Raw genomic sequence first — 25,654 nt, 5'->3', positions numbered from 1 at the left:
TTTTTGTCATTGTTTTCTTTTAGAAATTGTTTTCACTGACCTGTGGGTTTGTTTATAGCTTCTCTGATCACGTCACTGCTTGTGTTTGCTGCTCAATTTGTTTTTAGCTATATCATTACATTTGCAGATCTGAATTAACTTCAGCACCAATTAACATGATTGATGTAGCCTTAGAAAAAGACAAGTCTGCGAGATCATGTTTCATTTCCTCTGGCAGGTACATCTGGCTCTCCTCCCATTCAGACAGATTTACATCCTTCCTGGATTCGGAACGGATTCAACCATTTCTCAAATATAGGGTGGGTTTGACAAGATGACTGACAGAGGGACACTGTTGAGAAATGTTTATAAACAACCAATGGCGGCTGCTGAATTAGAACTGACTCCACTGTCACGTCAGTAATAAAAGAACTGGACGGTATATTTTCTCTAAAATAGACGAACAAACAATTGCACTTTGCTGTACTATCAACAGGAGTCTGGTAAGTTTAATTTAACAACTACACTACGTTACATGTTTCATTGCTTTGACTGGGTGTATGTCTATCTAATTGCATCCAGAGGCATTTTGGTCTCCGCCCATTGATAATGCCCTTTGGAAATCAAAAATAAACTGAGATGTTTCATGCAAATTTGTCTGACAATGCCAGGCTAGGATTGGCTATAACAATAAAATGATAACTATGATAATTGTATCTTGATTATTAAGAAATTATGCCAGATCCTCCTTAGCAGTGCATCTCCTCAATCTGTCTCCTGAATCTCACAGAGCAGAGCTGGCAGGGGCATGAGAAGGGGTATAAGGGAGAGCGTTCGGTGGCGTCTCACTCTGTGACCTCAGAGTGAGGATGATGCTGCAATGTGTACAAGAAAACAGACTGTGGGATCAAATGAAACAGACAAGGGAAGAGACCTGGGGGGGGGAGTGGATGGAGAGACAAGGAATTAAGAGCTGTGTGAGCGAGTCATAGGCCAGCGAGTGTAGGTCATCTGCTTGCTCTTTTGGCTTGCTTTAAAAACATGCCGGGGAAAAGAGAGGGAAATGGAAAATAAAGAGACAGAGGGAGGAAGTGATAGGATGGGTTGTATGCCGATGACAAGCTGCCACAGGGAGAGTGGAACAGGGCTCCCGCAATGCTCTGCAGGGTGAAAGGCCTCGGCTGACACTGCAGAAGTGATATGGGAGCTGACAGGTAGAGGGGGCCAAAAAAAAAGAGAGCAAAAAAAAAGGAGGGACAGATTCCTGCTGAGGATGAGTCCAACAACTCGATATGACACTCCGAAAAAGCTAATTTAGCGCTACTGAGAGATGATGTGTCGGGCTTTCTGCACCTCACTTTGCTGCTTCGTATGGAGACACTGATATAATTACACTTCCACACAGGACAGCTCGAAGCCTGGAGCCTTTTTTTTTGGCATTTGCGTAATCCTTTGTGTTGAAAGGTTTTTAAACACAGGCCTGTCAACACTGAATTTTACACTTGATTATACTGCGGTCAGAACATACATTGTGGGTATTCTGCATCACACAGTTGATGTTCAAATGACAGTATTGGTCCTCCAAGTTTGTTTCCTCACAGTGATGTCCTCCTGCAACTCTGCCAGGCTTTTGTCATCCGCTGCCAGAGACAATATTTCCTGAATGTATCAGAAATTAAGGGAGTTTGCTAATTAGACTTGCTATAGCGTGACTCCTCCCAGCAGATAATTTCTATGCTCATTTCTCTTTCCTTCTCCCCCTCATTTTATCACTCTTCCTCCTCTGTTTCTATCTCTCACCATCACCTTGAATCTGTGGAAGTGGCATGTTCCTGGGGGAAGCAGGGTGCAGGATGCAGGGTAATGAATCGGACCACAGGGGTCCCAGCGCCACTGTCACCTCTTCTCATGAGCGGTAATGAGCCGAGGTCAACGGAGAGGAGGCGCCTGGCAAAAACCTGGTGAAACAACATCACACTGCAGCACTGCCGCTCCAGAGCAAACCTCATTAACTGGGCTTCAACTCCAGCTACAACCCTGGCCTTTGTACACACTCAAACTGGAGGTGAGGAGGATCGAGCCCACTTTAATTAGTGTAGCTATTATTGCTCTGCACAGAGCTCGCCTGCTTCTGTAGTTTACTGGTGACATACACAAGGAAGTTTGGCTTAACCAACAAAATCCTCTACAAATTATTTCATTATATTAGTTTATTTTTCCTTTATGAATTTGTTTTTCTTTTATTTTCGTTATCCGCAGGTGGTTGTGAAGCAAAAAGTGAAGCTCAAAAAGATAATGATCAACAAAGGGATTAGCTCTTGTAATTAAATTATTAGATCTTATTTCAATGATACATTTATTGTTACGAGAAAAATATGTAAGGCTCACTGCACCCTTCCTTGAAGTTTAAGGAGGCAGGTGTGTGGCTGGAAGGTAGCTATTTTGATCCCCAGACTGAAAGGATAAATATTGCTGCAGTGCCATTGAGCAAAGCACCTCATCAACAAATGCCTCAGTGGAGCTGTTCAGTGACCCGAGACGGTGTTTTTCCTGTACACCTTCCAGATGAGTGTGCAAGGCCTTGCTGAAAAAGTGCGCTCAGTGAATGTACCTTACTAAATTTAAAGGGGGTGTTTTGTTAACAAACTAGGAGGCGCAACAGAGCAGTTGGTGGCTCGAAGTCCTCCATGAAAAGCTGCTATTAGTTGTGGATCAATTTACACAAAACTGCTTTACTAACAGTTTTAAATGTGATAATCTGATTCTGAATAAGCCTAGTCTGAGTCTAAATGTTGGCTCTTTCTTCTGTACTTTGTCTGCACTGGTTTCAGGACTTAACATTCAGATCTCTGCTTTCTTTGGTAAGAGCTGATTTTACAATCATTTTTTTTTTATGTATCACTGCCACTAAGAAGGACATTTCTATCAGGAAATGCCTAAAACCAAGTGTTTAGAACAGCAAATAAAAAGAAGCTTTTGTACAGTGAATACAGAGCAGCAAGCACAGTATTTGAACCAACAGGATTTTTAACACCTTCCTATACCTTTCTTTACCATAAAAGCCTGTATGTCTCTGATAGATGTGTTATTTTACCACCTAGCTTCAGTATGAAAAGTGGCAATGAGAACACAGGAGACCAGATTCCTCACGCCTTTCTTCTCCTCTAGCTCCGCATTTCTTCACAGATGGAGTTAAATTATGCAGCACAAACTGTCTGGATATAATGTTCACACAGTGAGGGGGTGTATGTGTCTCTCTCTCAATCATCTTGGAAATGTATTTGACACAGTGATAAACTAAATTTACCACACCATCTACTGCAAAAAATAATAAAATAAAAATCTCCCACGAGCAGAGATGAGGCCTCTGCCCTCCTCATCTTGCTTCATGCTTGCGTGAGTGTTTTTCCAGATTAGCTGATTATTATGAGCCAACAGGATACAATATACTTCCTCATTTCCAAAATAGTGACACAGAAGGAATCCATCAGAATACACACTGTACATTTGAAATTTAAACCACTTTGATATGGATTTGTATCACATGCTCATATTCCACAGTTCTTTTCAGCAAAGCCCTGCCACAGACAGGAGGAGGCCTGCTCAGCAGCTCAGATAGCCTCTGTATAAGTGTGAGAGGGTTCCACACCACTGAAAAGTTGAACAACAACTGCAAAAAGGCAGACCGATTATCTCCTAAATGTCATGTTTCTCTGAATGAGTCACAGTGGTGACTCTTTCTCCCAGTGATGGCTACTGATAATGGCGTGCAAAATCACAGCCCCAGAGCGCATTTGCATTCTAATAAGCCACCAACTTCCTGTTCGCCATTCTATTTTCTTTTTTTTTTTCAAACTTTCTGAGACAGAAAACAAATTGCATTTCAGTCGAGACAGAAGTGATAATCTGAGCATTCAGAACAAGTCTGACGTCGGCTCGTCAGAGTGAACGGCTTATTTCATACTTCACTGGTGGTTTACAGCTGTATAGAATCCTCTGTACTCCGCATGGCTCCACATGCACTGTATTCCACATGGCGGGTAATGAAGTGTCTTGTCATGCTAAACGGCAATACTCAAGAAAAACTTGCCAACAAAGAATAGAGAAGTCATTACAACGCATGGTTAAGTCACTGGATGATTTAGCACATTGCAGTAGGCAGGCTCATTGTGCTCAATAAAGTGATGTGTCCTCAGCAGGAAGTCCTACAGGTGGAAATTATAATGTACAGGTAGAAATAATCACGACGGCTGGGATCTGTCAGGTGTAACAGGTTGAAGAAACAAAAGGGGTTGTGAGTGTCGGTGATGTCTCTTAAGATTTGGTTCAACCTGAGTAGGGTTAGGATTGCAAACACAATTACAATACACAATTGGATTTTTCACAAATCAAGGAAATCCTGCACTGTGAACAGTCCAATGTTTTACATCAGTTATGAACCATATATAAGCATTTTATGCTAATTTCAAAAGTCACACCAAACTGATTATAAAACCAGATTTCCCCATCTCAAATTTATAGGCACACTTGACACAAGTCAATTCTATATATTTGGATTCTGTGCTGCTGAAAGGTCTGAAAGATTTAGAAAGAACTATATATACAGCAGTGAACTGGGTGAATATGCGCATTGTTGGTGTTAACAAATGGTAATCTTGACTTGTATAGCGCCTTTCTAGTCTTTTCCCGACCACTCAAAGCACTTTAACACTTTCCATCACATTCACCCCTTTCACACGCACTCGTACACTGAAGGAGGCTAAGGTGCCTCCGCCATCAGAAACATAAATACACATTCACACACCAATGGCACAGCCATCGGGATCAATTTGGGGTTCGGTATCTTGCCCAAGGATACATTGACATGCAGGCTGAGGATGCCACGTATCGAACCACAGACCTTCTGATGAGTGGACAATAAGAGGCTCTAATGTCTGAGCCACAGCCACCTCTTTAATGTATTGGATAACCAGTAACCAGTTCAACCCCAATCCATAATTACACAATTTGCGCGCGCACACACACCCCTACCTTCTACAAACCTACAGAAGTATATTTTATTGAAAAGATTTTAAGATGTTGAATAAATAACAGAGTACATAAAATTTGCTTTTGAGCTTTTACACAACTATTGTACAGCCACACAAGTGTTTTCTTTTATTTATTCATATTTATTTGATTTGATTAGAGATTTGACTGCGAGGCCGTGTACAGATTGAGTTTCAATGACATCTCCCTCCACTGCTTAGGTGGGTCAACCTTTTCCCTTATTTCTCACATACTGGAGTCTTTAACTTGAGAAGAGAGAATAGGAATAACACCTGTATGGTGTGCAGAGACTTAAAAGAAAAGTATCACCCACATTTCCACACTTTACCAAAACAAACAAAAAAAATGAATATTTGAATGAATATTTGAAAAAATTCAAATTAGTTAAATGAAATTCAGAGATGTGAAAAACTGTCCCTACATTTTTTCCTCTTTCTTACATTGTCACATTAATATCATTGTCTATCCCATATCAATAACTTCTAACAAATCTGTAAAGCGTGTATTGTCCTCAACCAGTACAGTAGCTGTTGTCTGTTCAAATCGCTTAAAATGACCTATGTTTTCATTCAGTTGTACAAGTGTCTTGCTTCAAAACCAGAGATGGGAGTTTGCAAGTTTACCCACAACCTTGTGCTTCTAGTTACACTTAGCTACACCGTGACCACTATAAACAGAAGTACTGCTGGCTGGTTCATGTTTGTCTGATGGGGATGCCAAACCACTAAAAGGGGGGCATCATGAGGCATTATTAAGTATTCACAAACATGTCATGTCATTTAGGATGACTTGTGATTAATATATGAAATGTAATACATGGATGCATTTAGGAAATAAAACAAAACTTGTCAGCTTATTAGAGCGACAACCTGAGTGGTCCTCCATCACCATCTAAAGATGTCTTCTGAGCTCCTTTCTACCAGCTTATGCTTACCTGTTCACTCTGCTGCAGCTGTCTTACTGCTGCCAACACTGCTGCTGAATTGCTGCCCTGTATGCATTTTCCTCTGCTCCCACAACCACCACAGCACCCACCTGCGGACTCTGTTCTCCCAGGGCCCCGTGGGTAATTTGCATTGATCACTCCCTGTGCTCTCATTTGCTGCCTAGTGTGCTTTACAAGGAGCGATGAGTTGCAGAGCCTTGATGCCAAAAGAAACCTCATGTCAGTCAGCTTTTTCTGAGTTAACAATTCTCTTATAGGTCAGCCTTGTGATGATTACATGGCCTATTCATGTCATCACCTATTGTCACAATGCACATGTTGAGGCTAATGCAACATATTCTCCTCCTGGGTGTTGGCTCTAACACTGAATAAGCAAATAGGCTCCAGCTGCTTACAGAGCACATGGGGACTTCTCACCCCATTGGATTAAAATTTAGTAATGTCTGTGAACATTGATCAAATGCAAGCAAGGCTCTTCCCCACCCAATCTATTTTACTGTTAATGTAGGTGCCATGCCATTTAGCATTGTGAATGGCTGAGCAATTACTGCAGAAAATGATTATTGATGATTCAGTCATCAGGCTTGTTGTTTGCAGGATGAGTATGTGTGTGTAAATACGGCACAGAGTGTGATGTAAATCTTTTGATGAATTGCTGGTCACTTTTTCTGTCTGACACAAAGTGTTTATATCTAAACTGTTGGTCTATGCAGCAGTTCTGTGGGATTTCACAAAATTTTATTATCTCCGCCAGGCATAAGCCTGAAGAGAATCATGCATTAGGGTGTGTGGTGTGGGTGTGGGTGTGTAGGTGTGTGTGTGGGTGGGTGTGTGTTCTGACTTTGGGGACACATTTCAGACAAAAGACTAGTTTATTGGGCTTGAATGTTCCCATTCATACGTCATTTGGCAATACCAGCCCTGGTGGAGATCTGCGCTCTGCTGAGTGCACTCTTCTCATTTTCCATATACATCATATTAGGTGAACAATAGTTTGTAATTGTAACAGCAAATTATTGTGTGATCACTCGAGCTGTCTCCTGAGTCGTTGTGAGGCAATTAATTATAAATTCATGTTTGTTATAGTGATTTCAGACAAAAATAGGAAGCGCGTGCTCATAAATATTTAATTAAGAAACCAGGAATTTGTGGTGACAGTAATTACTGATGGACGGCAAAGCACTGTATCAGTGTCTATGTGCCAGCCACTAAAAACTGTGTGTGCACCATCTGGTAGTAATATTTCAGAAACTTTGTGAGGGAATAAAAGGTAATAAGTAAATGAAAGGTGAAAATAAGTTTTACTGATGTACATCGATCATTTACTGTATTTTTAGTGTTATATTTTTAAATATGGTATACATTTCTCATTAATAATTTACCTGCAGTTCTGTATATCCATCAAGAGCGCAATTTCAGTCTAGTTACAGTGGCCAAAAAATAACCTGCAACATGATATGCAGCATATTGTGTTTTATTAGACAACTATCCATAAAGAACGAAATAACAATACGGTAATATAAAATAAAAAGAACACAGGGGGAGGTAATAATAGAAAACAAACTTGTAATAAAATAACACTGGTGTGATGATAATAGTAAAACAACAAAAAAATAACAATTCTGTTCCATGATATAAGATGTGCAATTGTGCAAAACATGCCGCCTCCTAAGAAAAAAAAAAAACTGATTGAATGAATGTTTAATGTTTAGTGTAATTTCATTTCATTCCAACAAACAGCAGATGTTTACGTTGAGAAAGCCCTCTAGCAGCTGCACAAATGATAACTCTTGTCCATTGGGAGCAAAAAGAGGAACCACTGTGTCGCTGTTATACAGCAGCCTGGTATCACCAAATAGCGTATGAATAACACAGCAATGTGAGTTTTTTGCAGGTGTTATCATAACACATTTTTTGCTTTTGACTTATATTGTGCAGTGACGTGTCATTTCAAACGTGAATGTCAGGGAAAAAATGTCAGGCGACGTAGTATAAAGAGCGAGAAAGTTGTGGTGGATAGACGGGTCTAACAAACACCAGATTTTTACCCAGGAGACTTTGTGTTCCGTGTGAAACCAAAAGTCATTGCCTTGTGTTATTTTATGTAACACATTTAACTTACATAACGTCACTTACATACTTACATTCCATGATTATGATGACTAAGGTCACCTGACTGAGGTCACCTGTTGAAGGTCACCTGACTGCGTTCTGTCCTGCATGTCCAAAATGACACATGAAAAGCTTAAAACGAGTTGACACGACACACAAATGCTAGTTATACACATTTCCATAAGATCACACAGTATTCAGCCACAAAGTCCACAGGAAGGGAGGAGGACCGGGTGGGTTCCAACCACGTTGGTTTATTTTAACATGACAATTTGGTCGTTCCCTAAAATTGTACTCTTGATGATGAAATTCACCCTAACTTTAATGAAGTTGTCATTTTAACCCAAAGTAGTTTTTATGCCTAAACCTAACAAAAGCTTAATCATAGTAGTTTAAAATGAGAAAAGAATTTTAATTTTGAAAAGTGATTTGTAACTGTTTGTGCTTCCCAGACTGTCTGTAGACAAGTTGGAAGACTTCTTGGGCCTGACTAGCAGTTTGTGTTGTGATTTATCTAAAGAGGTTTTAAATAGGGTTGAATTCAGGGCCCTGCAGCAAACAAAAATAATAACTTATTTACATTGTGCACAGGGGCATGTTGAAACAAAAGGGGGCTTTTCCCAAGTTATAAAATATCAATGCTGTAGCATTAAAGGTAGGGTAGGCAATTTATTTCAGAAGCATTTTCTGTTATATTTGTTGAAATTCTCCTTACATCCTGACAGCAATCAATAAGTGAAAAGCTCTGACACAAAAATGAAAACAAATCCGGTACATGTGGCTACAAATCATTTCATTTGGACCGAATGTGCACTCATTGCACATGAAAATGCGTTTTGGTGGAGTGGCTTTGAAAGTAAGACTAAGGGGGTGGGATTTTTTTTGGTTGGATACTTTCAAAATCTAGTCTCGTTCGTTTTTCCAACGTTACCTATCATTCATAAAACAAAAAAGAAAAAAACAGCATTCAGAGCACCTTGGTAGCCAAGTGGTTACAGTCCATGCCATCTAACAGCAACATCACTGGTAAGACTCCAGGCAGTGACCTTTGTTGCATGTCATGCCCTTCTCTCCCCCCCCCCCCCCCCCATTTCCTCTTGCCTCTTCACCTCCCTCTGTCCAATAAAAAGGCAAAAATATCTTACTTAACTGCTCTCGGCCAAAAGTGAACATGGGTGTCTATACTTTTGGCTGTATACTGTTGGTTAAAATTAGAATCGTAACATTCTTGTCCCTACGGACAAAAATATACATATTTTATATGTGAACAGTAAACTGACGCCTGATGTAATAACTGGGTATATGGGACCCTGACCTGCTTTTCTTCAGCACGCATTCCCTCTGATTCTAATATATTTTGAGCTTGAAGTCATTTTAATCTCATCCTGTTTGACCCTCCAGCCAGTTGAGAAAGAAAAAAAAAAGTCTGTTAGGTGAGGTGTCCCTTGATTACTAAAATCCCTCAATAAATGACTTTACCATCCAAATGACTAAGTGAACTCACCAGCCTCCTCTCAGACGCATTTATACAGTCCAATATTTAAAGTCTCCTCTGTTCTGCTTTGTGTCCCTTTTGGTGAAGGTGTCAGACTTTGAACCTGAGTAAAAGCAACTCTCAGACTGTTAAGTGTGTCAAGACAAATAGCCTCTTCTCTGCCTTTTCATCCTGGCTTTATGTATCATATCATAATGATCAGAGGGTCACTGCAGTAATCATCATTCAACTGTAGCACTAATTATCAGCTCCTGTCGATAAGAGCATGTGCTAAATGTGTTCAAATGTAATAGCTGATACACTGGCAGTATGGATAATCTGATAATATTGTACTCTGTGCACAGAATGGCATTATAATTTGACTAAGCTTCTCTCTCTGTCGCTTTCATCTTGCAGGATTCTCTGAAGCATGCACAAAACAGAGGATAAATAAATAAATAATAAAACAGAAAAATCAATGAGGCACATCTAGACAGACACAAGCTATTTTCGCCCAGATTGTTATTCTCTGTTGGTATTTACAAAACTTCCAAAGACCACAGTGGGTCTAGACTATGAGCCCAATTATGGTTAGCCTGTTAAACCCTTTGCCATTGATTTCTTTTCAGGCTCCGTGTGCCAGTCCTGATGTGGGTGTGCTGAGCTGGAATCAGTTCCCCCGAAAGACTTGAAATGGAAAGCCTTGTTTCAGCCTCTCTGCACCAAATTAGATTGCGTCCTTGTGTCAAGGGGAGTTGTTTGTTTTTGTCGAGTTTCTCTTTGTCGAAAGGTCAAATGAGCAGGCCTAGGAGTGTCCCAAGCAGCCTTTTGTCACACATTATTTATGGGTATTCCACAACAGATGGGTACACCAAAGGCCTAGGCTAGAGAGTTGATATAGGGGATACAAGGCTGTTCCTTCATTGCCAAATGGCATTTCGGTATGGGTCAAAACAGGAGCATGTCTAGTAGACTGTAAGGCTGTAACTGTAAGAAAAGAAGGTACACACAGAGGAAGAAGTGGTACAGAAAAGATGTGAAGTTTCTGAGATCTTAAGTACAACACTAAAAGAAAAATACACTATTGGCAAAAGGACAGTTTGGCACAACAGATGCTGACTGGATGTGTTTTTTCCCTCTGCAGTTGAGAGGGTGTTGGAATAAATCAGTGTCAAACTCAGAGCTAATGTGAAACACGTGATGGTCAGTGACAGTATGAATGATGACTGCATTATTGAGCTATAAACTGCAGTCCCAATTTGACAACAGTAATGGTATGCTTCCTGGACAGATTTTTGTCAGGCGTGAAAGGAAGCTATATGTCAAACTGTACTATATCTACAGGATGTGGCGCTGGTGAGGAAAAAAACAAAAATACATTCTTTGTCATTTCCCAGTTTGAGATCTTGAAATAGTGAATGTTATCACACAGCTGGTGGAGATGAAAAATGTTATGAAAACAATAACAGCTCATCATGAGCCTGCCTACTGTCCATTCATGTAATAAAATAATAATTTTGAAATATTAATTTTTTAACTATTTGGTTGAGTTAGAAAAGGATGTTTATTTGAATGTTTGTTTTGTCAGTATAAAAACTGAACTTGAGTCAGCCACCTCAAGTTTTACTATACCTGCTACCTAAACAAATGCAGATTTATGGAGTAGTTCAGTAATGACAACTTTTATTTAGACAAATGTGATTAAACTGAGAATTAATTCACTATAAACTGCAAACTCAAACACTGTTTTGTAAAAATTAAATAAAACCAATTTACAACATTAAATATGTTTTGAGGGAAACACAACAGCCCGGATTACATTTTTTAATCAACATAATAAGGAAATGTTAATCAATGTTTGCAACGCTACAGAAGGTTCATACTGAAAGTGTCTGCAAAACATTCACTGACAAGGTTCAGGTTTCTTTTTTTCACAGCAGTAATCACATTTGACACTGGGGAGGGCATTCGCATTGTAAGACTCCTGCGACCTAACCCTTCAGGGAGACATTTTTAGAAACTTAACAGCTATAAACTGACCATTTTAAAGCAATCTGAAAGTTAAGTAATGTAACACGAAAGGTTAACCTGTGATCATAGACTTAAAATGATAAAAAATAATAATAACAACTTTTCCCACTCAGCTCCTGCCCTTTCCCCAGCTCCCCTAACTCCTTCTGTCTTCCTCTCTGCCCACTGACTCCACAGAAGTCAATGAGATTATTTGGTAAATTATTGCATGCTGTTCATATTTGAACAGCATGGGTCTACTTGATTACATGAATGCTTGCTGTACGTGAAATGTATGCTGTTGCCTTCTGAAGCTGATCCTTTCCTATTTACCTCCATGCCTGCTCTGCTGCCATCTGTCTCTTCGCCTTACCCCTTTTTTATTTTGCCTGATTACAACATAGTGAACATGCCATAAGGAGCAGCATTTGGTCAATATAATATAAATACAGATATGGAACCAGCTACTAATGTTTACCTTTTCATCTTCCACTTTTTTGTCACTGTTCCTTTTCAAAATTATCTTTATAACACAGGTCAAAACGGCCAAAGCACAAATATTGGGAGGGGTCATGGCTAAACCGGGTACAAGTTTTGTTGAGACTGCAAATTTCTGCAGTAGAGTTTGAGAGACAGTGGCCGTTGTCAATTTGATACTCTCTGAATAGTGTTTGTGATTATGCCCCAGCTTTCTCTGTTTGATGATTTGATTTACAGTAGAGGCATCCATCTTTTACAAACAGTCAGTAGACAAACATGATTAAAGTACTCAAGGCTCCAATAATCAGGACTTAGAGAATTACAACAATAACAATACACAAAAACTAAATAACCACTAGAATAAATAAGGTATATTCTTGTTCATCTGAGTGATGGTTGCTAGAACAAAGCTATTTTTTTATAAACCTTTGTTTTAAACTATAAAACTATAAACCTCCATGCAGAAGAAAGAAGCTGAATTTTACTATGCAAAGGTCTCACCAATCAGCCTGCTAGACCATTTTAACAATTTGAGTGTTTGAGAGAGTTTATGTTCTTTAAGATTGGTGTCATAGTTTGGAAACCTAAGAAAAAAGCTAAAAGCTGTCAATGTGGAAATAGGATGCTCCTTTTTGCACACAGCTTCACAGTTTGCTTCAAAGTTCAGCTGTGAGTAATTAATTGTAAGATCACTGCACATTCCACTGTCTAGAAGATATGACTTTACGTGTGGTGGCATGTGTTCTAAAGTCAAATATCTGTGTGTATAATATGTTTAAATGGCAACTACTCACACCACTTGACAAAGTCGTCGATGAGCCGGCTAACTATAACACAGTCATCTGCATACTTTAATGTATGTATGTATTTCTTTTTCCCCCAAAATTGTGGCACAAAAATGGATTTATGGTGTATGTTTTGACAACTCAAAACATTTGGTTATAGTAAGGGAAAGATGATCAACATTTTTTTTGTAATTCTTATCTTGCGTCAAGCCCTCCTAGGGCCCTTAAATGCCATTATCCTTCCATCCACCAGGTGCCCTTGGACTTTGCCTTCTTTCCCGATCACCTGACTGCCCCAATTATCGTCACACCTGCTCCCACTTCCTGCATCTGCTCTGCATTGCCTGGCCTTCCCCGCCCACCTCCTCACCTGTTTCCACATTCTTTTGTCAGCTGTGCAGTAATTAACCAGCCCTCTTCCACTTACCCTGTGTCAGTTTGTGCTAGTTGCTTCCTTGCTTTTATGTTTGTACATCTGTTATCTTAATGTTTACCTGGACGTATCTAACCTCTTCTATCGGCACTTGGATCCTACCCTGTTTCCTCTTTCCCATATTAACACAACTCAAATGTGAAAATAACCAAAATTTCAAATTTAAATTAGATGATTTTTCACTTGGCAGCTAAGGCCATTTGATTCTTTTTGAATGTGATGAATAGAGATGATTCCCAACAACCTGTGTTTACATGACCAGTCTGCATAATGATCTTGAAGATATTCTGTTCACATGCTCCATGGCCAGTAATCAGAAGCCAAATCCAAATCTCAAATCTGGCATAAGTAAAATGTTTGACAAGGTCAGAGCTGTGTCAAGTCTTCAGAATTTTTATTAGTGTACTGCTGTTTCTAAAGAAGAATCTGTTAATATTTTTACAGTTACTAAACTGAAAGGCAGCCACCTGCCACTCTGGAAAATGCTATGTGGACAAACAAGGATTTTGGAAAGAGCATATTTATTCATAAAAATAAAGTATGTGGTGGGAACAAATATTAGATTCAGTTTAATTGTAAAAGATTTAACTGCCACTTTAAATTTATTCCAATTTAGGTGTTATCAAGGGGTATTTTTATCCTTTCATTTTTTTTATCATTACTGTAATAAAAATGTTCCACGAATAAGTAGTTGCTGATCTTCAGTATCTATGCATATGTCAAAGGTCTGTGCAAACTGGTGACAATTTCTCTGTCTGCCTATTATATTATATGAAATAAAAGGCCAGGTGGTGGCCTTTCATCCTGGAGAAGCAAGTTGAGAGCAGCCCATAAGATTCACTTCTCACTCCCTTGGCTTCTTAGCCTTTGAACTGCAGCCACGGCAAACATCCTGCGGTATCTTTTTAGAGCGGCCAGGGGGCTCGATAACGGAGGCAGAGATCATGAGTGTGTAGAGAGATTGAGAAACAAACCATATTGGGTTGCATGTTAGGAGGGCGATAAATGACATGAATCCTGTGTGCCAGTCAACATGCGATAACAAGTTACAGTGGGAAATAAAAAAAAAACCAAGCACGAGGGGCCCCGAGAATAAAGATAATGATTTTTTGATAAGGTGGAAATGGGAAAAGGGTAAGTTGATAAGCGCAGGGAGGGCAACTGAACACTGTCAACACTGATATTCCCCTGCGTAGCCTTTTTTACGTGCCTGCAGAGTAAAGGTTGAACAACTGTGGGGAAACCGCTGTTTAAAACCTACTGTAAGTACGCAGCTTCGTATTGTGCCTCTTTTCCAAATAATCTTGTATAATTTTGAAAGAAATCTTACCATTAATATTTTGAGTGGCTATTTAGCAGAGAAGCGTATATTGAGTATTAAAATAGAGAGCATGACAAGATTAAATTTGCAGAATTGAAAGCAACCAATAATACGGAGTACAAGGGTCATGGTCAAAGTGCCCTGACAATCTGTAAAGATAATGTTGCCATGACCCTGGAATCATTAATATCTGAAAATATCAGAAAATTTGGTTAGAAACAAGAGCTGATAGAGGAAGATAAACACTACAGTGAAGTTTCTTAAAGAGCTTTCAGTGGAAGGTGGATTATTTTTGTCAACATGAATAGTTACATTTATTAATTTAGCTGACGCTTTTATCCAAAGCAACTTACAATTGCTATACTTGTCAGAAGTTGCACTCCTCTGGAGCAACTAGGGGTTAAGTGTCACACAGTGGGGGATTGAACCCAGGTCTCTCACACCAAAGGCATGCCACCCCTAGTTAAATGTTTGATATTTTTTGTTTCTTGCTGAGTTATTTGAGGTGCTGGTGTATTTTTTGAACTTGGGTTGAAGTCAATCTAGCCATTTTCCCCTGCTTCCAGTCTTAATGCTGGTTAAGCTAGTCGCCTCCTGGTTCCAGCTCCATATTTAAGTTGAACACCGATGCCCCCCAGCTGATTTGTTGCTAGAAATATCGATGGGCGCCACCTGGGGATTTGCTTTATTGGCATGAGTGTTAATACAAAAGTATTGCCAAAACTAAAGGAAAATACAAAACAATTAACTTCATATAGTACATCGAATAAATAAAATAATTGTATTTCAATACATTGGATATAGAATAATATTATCCAATATGGTTAATTTCTCTACGTTTTTTCATTAGGGCTGTGTCTCCTGGCAGTGATAACAGCAGCCATCTCTGCCCAACACTTGACGGTTTGCACCTTCTTTTAAACGTATAAAGTTATTATTATTATTATTATTAAATACAGATGCTGTTGCACTCCCATGAAATAGCGTTTAGGCTTGTTAGATCACACTGCGTGTAGTTATTAATTGTGCATTTGCATGTTACCCTCCCACTACTTTGCACAATAAAATTGAAACGCCCCAAATTGCATATTCATTAAAGCAAAGTAAAGTAAATGATCAACAGGTGCTATCTTGCAATTTTGAAAGACGTCATTCTGCGTGCACACCGTTAGTAGATCAGCTTACGTGTTAATTTGATGGTGATATCAAGTTTGTATGTTTTTACTCGCAAACCTTTAGTAAATCAGGCCCCAGGTGTATTAAATGATAGACTTTTTTTTTTTTTTGCATCTCCATTTAGTCTGTAATAGTAAAATAAATGCGAATTTACAATGGTTTTATATTCCTTAGCTTCTGACCTATTAAAGGTCAAATGGTTGAGGAGTTTTTCCTAATCAATTTCAGGTATGTTATTTTCCTGGAAACAGGGGCAACTAGCCGGCTGTTTCCAACAGGTTAATGCACACACAAGTGCTAACAATCTTATAATCCAAGTCTTGGCAGAACTATTTAGTCTGTGGCATAGCTTCTATCAAAGGCCTAAAAGCATTTTTGGACTCTAAAACCTTTGACACCGTCCATAGACAGTACTGAATGCTCTTTTCATGTAGTTTGCATCAGAAGCCAAGTCAACACCATCCATCTAACATGAGTTCGATGAGCATCAATACTGACTTTGTAAACTGATCAGTGAGGCCAACCATTTTATTTGTCAGAGCTGACACTAAGCTGCTATGACACTGACAAATATGAGTACTTGTAAATTTGATAGGTGCCTAATGTTTGTATCTACACATTTTAAATAAATATAGTGCACCTTTTGTCTCTGCAGATATAAAGTAATTTATTCCTGCCTTCTCTGTGCCTGTCAAACATTTCCTGCGCTGTGGGATAAAGTGAAAATTATTGGAAAAACAAGTCCTAAGGCATATTTTTTTCATCTAGCCATCAACCACATGGTCAGAGCAGACTTTCCTGCCACAGCAGTTCTGGACTCCCACGTTCTCTCAGAAACGAAAAAAAAAAAGACAGGAAATACTCTTTACAGACCACTAGACACTAAAAACACAAAACAAACAATGCTTCCATTGTGGGAATCCACAGATGCTGTAAGCACGGTCATTAATAATCCACCTACAAAAAATAAATAAAAAACATCATAAGTTAAATGTACAGTATAACAATTTCATGTTCCAGTCATCTGCAGAGGGAAAGCTAGAGAAAGATGTCCAAACATTCTTGGCATTGGGTAAAGAACATTTGTTACGTTCTCACCTTTGGTTGACTGCATGCCTCGTCTTGCACAAATGCTCTTTTCAGCAGTGGGTTGTTGTAAGAGATACAAAAGAATATGTAAAAGTTTAATTATCTGACTCAATTAAACTTTAAATGGAATGTATGAACATTTATCAAAAATGTATTAAATTAGCACTTGTCATTCACTGTAGTACTAGAGTGAGTTTCTAGGATTTTCCCCATTCCCTCATGTCAACCTGCCATACCACCCTGAGCCCCAGCATAATGTGTTAAAGTCAACCAGTGGGCTTCATCAATCATGACGCAGTAGTAATCAAACGGCAGAATTATGAAAAATGGAGCCTGTCATAACGTGCCTCGGTGTATGGGATGTCAGAGTGAGAGACCACTTCCACTTTATCAAAGACATTCCTCTCCTACGATTTTAGGACTCGATGCAAGATTAAATTACTGGTTAAAATGCAAATTCTTCACAGTGCATCCCCAATACATCCCTATCATGAATGAACTCTATAGGAGTGACAGAATTAGATCTAGAAGGGATGGAGCGTAGTAAACAACTTTACCTCAAGCCTGGCCTTGTTGAGACCACTACTATAAATCATTGCTGCTCTTTCATTTCTGTTTTTCCTCCACAGCATCCTTAATCTGCCTCTTTTGTCAGTCTGCTGAGCTAAGCTTATTTGTGCGTTAAAGCCCAGCCCTCCCAATGAAATTAGCTAGACATAATCTCATAAATGTAATGATTTTTCAAACCTACTGTACAGGCATTCAGGGATGGGCAATTAAGCTTAAAAACATTCCCCTGATTAATTAGTTTAATGTGATGCTAGCTTGTCACATGAGACCACATCCTCAGATTTATGAAAGCAGTGTTTCTGCAGGGTGCAAACACATTTTGCAACTTGCAACACAAGTTTTTTCCAATCTAAGTTTTTCAAATTATGATCACATATACTGTTCTATTTGATCTCAACCACAGTTGAAAAGTTTAACTTGTATGCAGTTTTGTTCTATTCAGAATATTCAAAATGTTCAAAATATCCAATTACAACCAAACTGATGCAAACTAAACCTACCTTCTTTGCTCTTTTGGCATGATTTGACTTTTCAATGCATCAAAAATCCAATATAAGCAGACTTTCACATGACCACACTCATTTATGGTAATATATACGCAGCTTTCCCCAAAAGACAAATTGCTTGTTATCACATCAGGAGTGAGAACGACAGAGGGATGTACTACAAAATTAGTTAGGTTAGCAAGGTATGTGGAGACCTAAAGCTAGGGTTTTTAATGTCACGACTGTGGCTCTCTTTTAATCTCACTAGATCACCATGGTAACTTGTGCTGCACACCCAAGGTTATCTTCAGAGTTTCGGTTTAAAGTAAGTTATAAAATGCACCACTCTTTCACTAATCGACTCCTTAGGAAACGGCTTCACCATTTTTGCAAAATCCCAGGAACGTACAGTCCTTAGGTGAAACATAGTTAAAAGGCCCTATTTCAATTGAAACAGGCCCTCCAAAGGGCCCTGTCTGACATGCAAGAATTCAATAATTCACCTTCTTTGACAAATGTGGACGTGATAAAGACATTCTTTGATCATGAAGCCTAATGTTACTTTTCAGTTCTGTGGTTTATCAGTGAAGTGTATGAACTGCACTACAGATTGGAACCTCTAAACATCCCATGGCCAATCAGTGAACAGCACTATTCTTAACAGTTTATTACGGTTTTGTCATCTGCTTGTCTCTCTCTCTTTCAACGTTTGCAATACTGAAGAGGCTAACAGCTAAAAATAGCAACAAAACACCAACAAAAAGGTAGGTATACAAGGACAAATAATTATGATTAGGTGATAACTATGAAACCTTAATCTACAGCTATTCTCACAGTGACATCGAGTGTTAAGACCGTTAACTACAACAGACGTAATTTAACAGTGCCCATAACGAACGGTAAAGTATAACTGGCAGATGAAATTGTAACATTATAACTTCTATACAGTAGGAGCCATTATGCCCCTCATATTTCCAAATCTATGTTTTGCCCCCCCCCCCTCCCACTTTTCTCCAGCGATTTCAGAGTTGGCTAGGCGAGAAGGTTTACTACGAGTGGCTAGTCAATCACTCACTGCGCCATGACAACCACTTGACTATTTTATGGAGGACTTTACACCTATTAAAAGGACTAGGTGTAAGATTTAAGTTGTAACTTATGTCTACGTTGGACGTATTTCAGCTGGTGCAACTCTTAAAATGTTAGTAGCACGTAAACTCCGACTTAAATTAGAAATTACGTTCAAACTAGGCAAAGTTTGAACTTACACATTAGTTAGAGCAACCCAGTGCTGGGATCTCATTTATAAAACTGTACATAGAAAACACTCCTAAAAGCTGCGTACGTTAAAACACAGGAAGTGCACACCGTACCCGGATTCCCTTCATAAATCACAATCAACTTGAAATGTGGCGTATGTGAGTGAGCTCATTGTTTGACCCTTTAAATGGTCAGTGAAATGCTCCTCATTAATATTAATACGTGCTGACTGCATGAAGAAAAGGACTTCAAATTCTGACAAAAGCTACAAAAAGAAGTTTAACCCAGTGTGACACGGACATTCATTTTGGTGAAGCTGAAGCATGTTGTTTGGTGGGTGAAAAATGCACTCCACCTCTTTACAACCGATATGAAGGAAGGGGCTTCCCTCCTGAATAGTGACGGAGGTGGAGGGGGGACACATACATGCAAGACACACTGGATCACCCAGGTACTAATTTGGATTCCTTCGTTTAAATCAAATGCATTCCACTTGTGTTTACATATTTATTTAGGGTACATAAACAGTCCCCTCAATTAACGAGTCTGCCAATGAATTGAAAAAAAATCTACTTTTTCCCCATACCGTGTTTTTAATCTGATAACAATATGAGTATGGACTACGTATTTGCACGACTGAGGCAATGAAAACGGCATCAATTTAAATGCAATTTGTCCTACTGTTCACCTTATTTATGAGAATAAGTGGCACTGCATTCAATGCAAACACACTGTGTTTATTATCCTAAATCATGTTTGCAAATTATCTTGTACAATGTTTTTTATTGCGCATTTCAGGGAAAATCAAACAGGTGATTGTTTATTCAGAAAGGTTTTCATTTGTTTGGCTAGTAATTAAATTATGTTAAGTTTTATTTGTTATTATGATACTCAGAGGTAATTATTTTACACAGTATCCATTTCAGATGCTTCATCCTTCCTTTGTGAGTCACGTTTCTCATTTCTTTATGTGCGTACGCATGGTTCATAGTTTGCATGGAGGACTGCACATTCTCCCGTCAAGTTTGTTTTTTGACAGATCACAACCTTTGCTAGCGAAGTTGCCTGCGCATGTTTCCAGCCCTGTTTTGTATGTATGTACAGTTTATAAACGAGGCCCCAGATCCTGACAATTAATATGTATGAAAAGGAAAGAGGATTGCAGGCTTCAGAGATGAGATAAGCGGCTCAAATGTGCTTCATGTGAACAATAAAAATCCATCACCATGGATCTATTAAGAAGCACATGAAGGTCTGCAAGATGAGGTCATGCTTCCTCTGCCAGGGCCTTTAAACACACCCACCACCACTCATGTGTTTTCAGTTGAGCTGATTAGACTTCTGCTCAGGTTAAAGTCAAGCAGAGCTACGCTGGGGATTACATTAGGTTAATAGGTGTCCAAAAATGACAGTGCTAGACAATTAAATCTTATGATTTCTCTGCTCAGAATTGATTATTACCCACACTGAATCCCTGAAATCTTCTTTATTACTGTATGCATGTGTAACATCTTTCAAATTACATGTCATCTGACCCATTTCTTAAATAAAAGTATTTACTACAGTGTGTGGTTACCTTTGTTTTTATATATTTTGTTAAATTACACACAGGTCTAGATATACTAATAATAATGATAAAAGGGGGAGGGGAGAAAGACCAGAAGAGGCAGAGTGATGATCAATCACAGTCTATACAATCCCCACAGACCTGAGAAGATCTCTAATTAAGCAATAAGTTAAAACACTTGTGTGGGTTAATTTATCATTTACACCTGGGAGCTGCCTTCTGATGAAACTCTTAGAGTTCAGAGCATTTTTACTACAACAGGCATGTATTCAAACCAGCACTCAGAAGTATATGCTACAGCCATCCTCTAATATCTTTGCTAAGTCTGTGCTCTTGTGAATATTTTAGTAGGCTTCTATAGACCAGAGTGACAACCTCTCAACAGAAAATCATCATGCTGAGCAAATCTCTAGTCCAATTACCACATACCCATTGTGTACATTCTCACAAAAAAGACACCAGGCACAAAGGGGAAGCCATTATGTTTCAATGAAATGTAGTGTTTTTATGTCTAAAGTCCTATCCTGAGGTCTGCACCTTCCTCTCCTCTAATGTCCCCAGCGACTTCTTAAGAAATGTCAGGAGGCGTTAAGTGCTGGATGGCGATTTACCCTGGTAGTCACACTTGAAAAGATGAATGTTTGGCTATAGGAGGTCTACTGTTCACCATACTCTTATATTTTTTTTCCCCCTTGTGAGTTGTGACAAAAGAAAACCTTTTTGTATCGGCAAGGAAAATGTTTCCAGATCTATCTGCACTTTGAACACATTCTTAAATGTTTAAAGCTATAAGCATCTGACTTCTGAATCTCTTATGGTGTACAACTAGTTTTTAATTTTTGTTCACCACTGTTGTCTGGACTCTTGTTGTTCTGGATTGTTATTAGGAAACAGATTGCAAACCTTAAGATGGCAAAGAGAAGACATGAGAATGGAAGAGATTTTATTTAGGTCTGAATCCAAGTGTTAGTCAGTGGGGCTTCAAAGGGCTCTATATTCCCCTTTTATCATAGCTATTTTTCACAGTAAAACATGGCTTGCTGGAATCAGTCCGGATTAGAGTGGCTTTCACAAAGTCAACTTCAAAGTGAGTATGGGGGGGAAATTTACTGTAATAATGAAAATACATTTATAGGCTGGTATTTTAGTTTTACAGTTGTACAGCATAAAGTATATTTAGGACTGATTCAGTTCCTCACACACTTTTGATATAAACACCCTCAGACTTACTTTGTGTCCTGTGGCACTGTGGAAAAACTTTGCTCCAGAAATCTAAAAGATGGCGTCAGGACTCCAGCCGAGAACATCCCTTCAGCTGTATTGGAAGAAGTCCTTTACTTAAGTACAAGTACTAATCCCACACTGTAAATGCACTCTATTACAAGTATAAGTTCAGCATTAAAATGCATAATCAGTAACATGTACTTATTATTGCATTCATGTACAAGCAGGATTTTACCATTTTGGTTGATGCGTATCATTTTTAACTATTTTGAAGTAGATTGCAACTAATGATTTTTCATATTTATTTTCTTAATCAATTGATTGGTTTGTAAAAATAAATTCTGAAAATAGTGAGAAATGCACAAATCACAATTACCCAGAGCCCAAAGTGACGCCTTCACAATGCTTGTTTTGTTCAACCAACAGTCCAGACCTCAACATTATTAACACTGCATTCAAATGATTAAAATAATCAAAAGGAAAAACAGCAAATCTTCACATTTGTGCAGCTGGAACCATGAAATGTTTCTTCATGATACTGAAATTGAGTTTAAGGGTAGTTGATATAAAGTCAATACTGAGACCAGAGAAAATCAAGTCCTATTCAAGGAGAGTAGTGTTATATAGAGTTACCGCCAGTTTACTGCTATCTGCTTGTTTGTCTGCTTAGATTTTGTGCAGTATGACTTAGAAAATGAAGTCATATTGCACAAGAATAAGTGACAGTAAAAGAAAAGTGGCTCTGATATCTTTTAAATGCGCTCACTCTGTGCAAACAGAAGCAGCCCAAGTGATTGAAAAACTTGAATATGTTCTGTACCTTATCATACACACTTGGACATCCAACAGGATTTGACAGATCTCTACAAATGCACGAAATTGTTTTGTAATTTTAGGGAGAAATAAACCAACCATGAATAAAATAGTTTTTTTACACCTGTAGAGAAAAAGGAATATAACTCAGGCAAGTTGAAGATGTTTTTGAGATTGGACTCCTGCCATGGTAAGCACTGTACCCACACACCTGCTGACATTTGGTGTTAATTGCTAGTGCCTTGTGCCCAATCTATCTTATCTATACCATCTCATTGTGGGTTTGAGTGAAGTTGCCCCTTATTGATCCCCTTAGGAACTTTGGGTTTTATTGATACAACCCTCTCTGTTTAACTTGCTGTGGAGAAATCATCGGTTAAATTACTTGCAGTTTTGTACATTTAGGAAGGCAAAAGTTGAACACCCAATATAAGTCAAGACAGGAGACAGAATTGAAGCAGGAAACACCCATTGCTTCTCAAAAAAACATTGACGTCGATGGGAAACACTTGAAATGTTCGAGCTGAACTTTAAAGTCAAAATGGGTGATCATTTCCAGGGGTGCTCAGATTCATTGAAGTTTGATTTACAATTCAATGAAAGTTGAGAAAACTCAAATTTGCTACAGGACCATGTGATATGGCCAGAAGCTCCAGAAGAACTGAGGTGGAGCTTGCATTGACATTTTTAGCATCTCAAAGGCAAAATGTCACTTCTGTAAAAGGTCCAATATTGTAGAGAGTGTTATTTCCATGTAAAGCCTAGGTCTAGGTGCTATATAAATATTGTACCAAAATGCTTTATCCACAGAGAAATGCATACAGCCCATATTCAGAAACTACTTTTTTAAAAATGAGCCTTCTGGACTTCCATTTCAGTCAGGACAACTTCATCAAAGAAACTGATATTTGCGCCATTGTAGTTATGTATAGAGGTGTGGCTCAGTTCTGGGATCTGAGAGCACCTCCCTGCCCATCCATGTGCATACATACTGAGCTAATCTCTAGTCAGCTGTTCACAAGCATCAAGAATGGAGCCCTCTAGTATGCACTTGGAGATGCAAGTAACTCATAGTCTTTTTTTTTCTCATCATTTGATTTCTCATTCTTTTAATCTGTTCTGTCCAGTCTCTCATTCTCCGTTTTTATAAAAGCACACAGCAACGCTGGCTTGGCAATTAGCCAAATGAGCCAAATTAAAAGGGATGTCATAACTCTACAGTCACCACCCTCAGCCATGCCCCCAGCACCGTACAATCTTTTTGTTGTTTCAAACTTTATTAAAAACACAACACCAAGCAGTCATTGCAAAACATGTCTTAAGTTTGGACAGCCACACATCTTTACACCCAAAAGGACCTAGTCTGAGCCGTATCAAAAAACTGTTAACATAACTTTAAAGGAAAACATCATTTTTAGAAGACTTGTTACTTAATTTGTACTTGCACTTAAACAGTTCTCCAGCTGACAAAACCAAGGGCTTTTGTCAGAAACCTATAAGTGATGTCACAAAATTTGTGTCAATTAGTTTTGTTTTTCAGTTAAAACTCACTTCAGTACCCCATGGCATTACCACAACATCCTCAGACCCGCTGATGCTACTTATTTACCACTAATACCTTATGTATATTGTGTTTTATCTGTTGGTCCCCTACATTTACATACTGTCACACTAAATCTCTGTCAACCTGCCCTATCATGCTTGCAGTGTGGATTAACTGATTAACATCAATTGGCACTTTCAGTGGACGCGAGGCAGCTGGGCTTTGACTTGATCAAAGAGGGAAAGGTGTTTTGCCTCATCAGGCGTGACGAGGAGAAGCTGTAGGTGCAAACACCCTGCACCAGCCTCATTCTGGACTAAGAGGCTGGGAGAGAGGCCAGGGGAAATTGCAGCATCGCAGGATACCAGCTGGTCACACACAAGAGCAAAGGGTGTGATTTCACCTGGACACTGGCACTCTCTGGCAAACCTCTGATTAGGATCTGAAAAGAGTGGACTGACCAGTGTATTGTATATCGAGTTTAAACATACCATATTCATAGTCTGAAATTATAAAGAAATGCATTTTAACCTTAATGTTTCTGCTTAATTCTCTCTCACACTCACACACACACACACACCCCTCCCCAGTAGTATAATATACTGACTATTTTGTATTGCCAGATTTTTCCTGCCAGTACAGACACTGATCAAACCACACTCTGGCCAGCTGCTCCCACCACTGAGCCACCAGCACAGTTGGGATTTTGAATGAGTTCAAGTGCACTGTTTGCTCTTTCACTTTGTTCCTTTTCTGTTTTTTGTGATGTTCTTTGGTGAGTTGTGATTGTATTTATCCTTTCTGTGTTTTGTTATTGCTTTAAAACGCATTAAATGGTGCCTAATTGAGCCATGTTCAATTTCTACTATATTAACATGAAAACGTGTTTTGATTTGAATACGAGTAATTTTACTTTGCTCTGCTTAAAGTATATGGGCACATGAGGTTTTCATTTCAGATGGTAGGCCTCTAAATAGCGTTGTAGTCCAGACCAGTCATGACCAAGACCAAGGGAGGCGGGGGCGGAGCTAGACTCTCAGCACAGTGGGGACAGAGCTTTATCACAGGGCCCACCTGCTACCAAGTCATTTATACTAAGTTTACATGACCCGGACTCACTCCATTAGTACACTGAGTCCATCTGCATCACATTATGGCTGTGCCACGGCTGCGGGTGCTGATGGCAGCCATTGTAATCGATGCTTTTGCTGAAGTCCCAGAAGTCTCTCTCCACTCCGCTGAGAATACGCAGCCAGTGTATTTTTGACTGACGCCGCACCAAGCAGCACAGAGCAGATGACCCGGAAGTCACATACAGAAATGGCATAGAAAAGCCGG

General features: G+C 39.1%; 1 protein-coding gene across 1 annotated transcript in view; it reads left to right on the top strand.

Annotated features, from left to right (window-relative positions):
- Positions 1-25,654, top strand: part of LOC119884402 (serine/threonine-protein kinase H1 homolog) — a 137,254-nt gene that overhangs the window by 35,315 nt on the left and 76,285 nt on the right. The window lies entirely within an intron of this gene.

This window comes from Micropterus salmoides, unplaced genomic scaffold, assembly GCF_014851395.1.
Source record: "Micropterus salmoides isolate LMB-PRFRI ecotype aquatic unplaced genomic scaffold, ASM1485139v1 Ms_hic_scaffold_1, whole genome shotgun sequence".
Lineage (NCBI taxonomy): Eukaryota > Metazoa > Chordata > Actinopteri > Centrarchiformes > Centrarchidae > Micropterus > Micropterus salmoides.
This window is presented reverse-complemented; position numbering and strand designations above follow the sequence as displayed.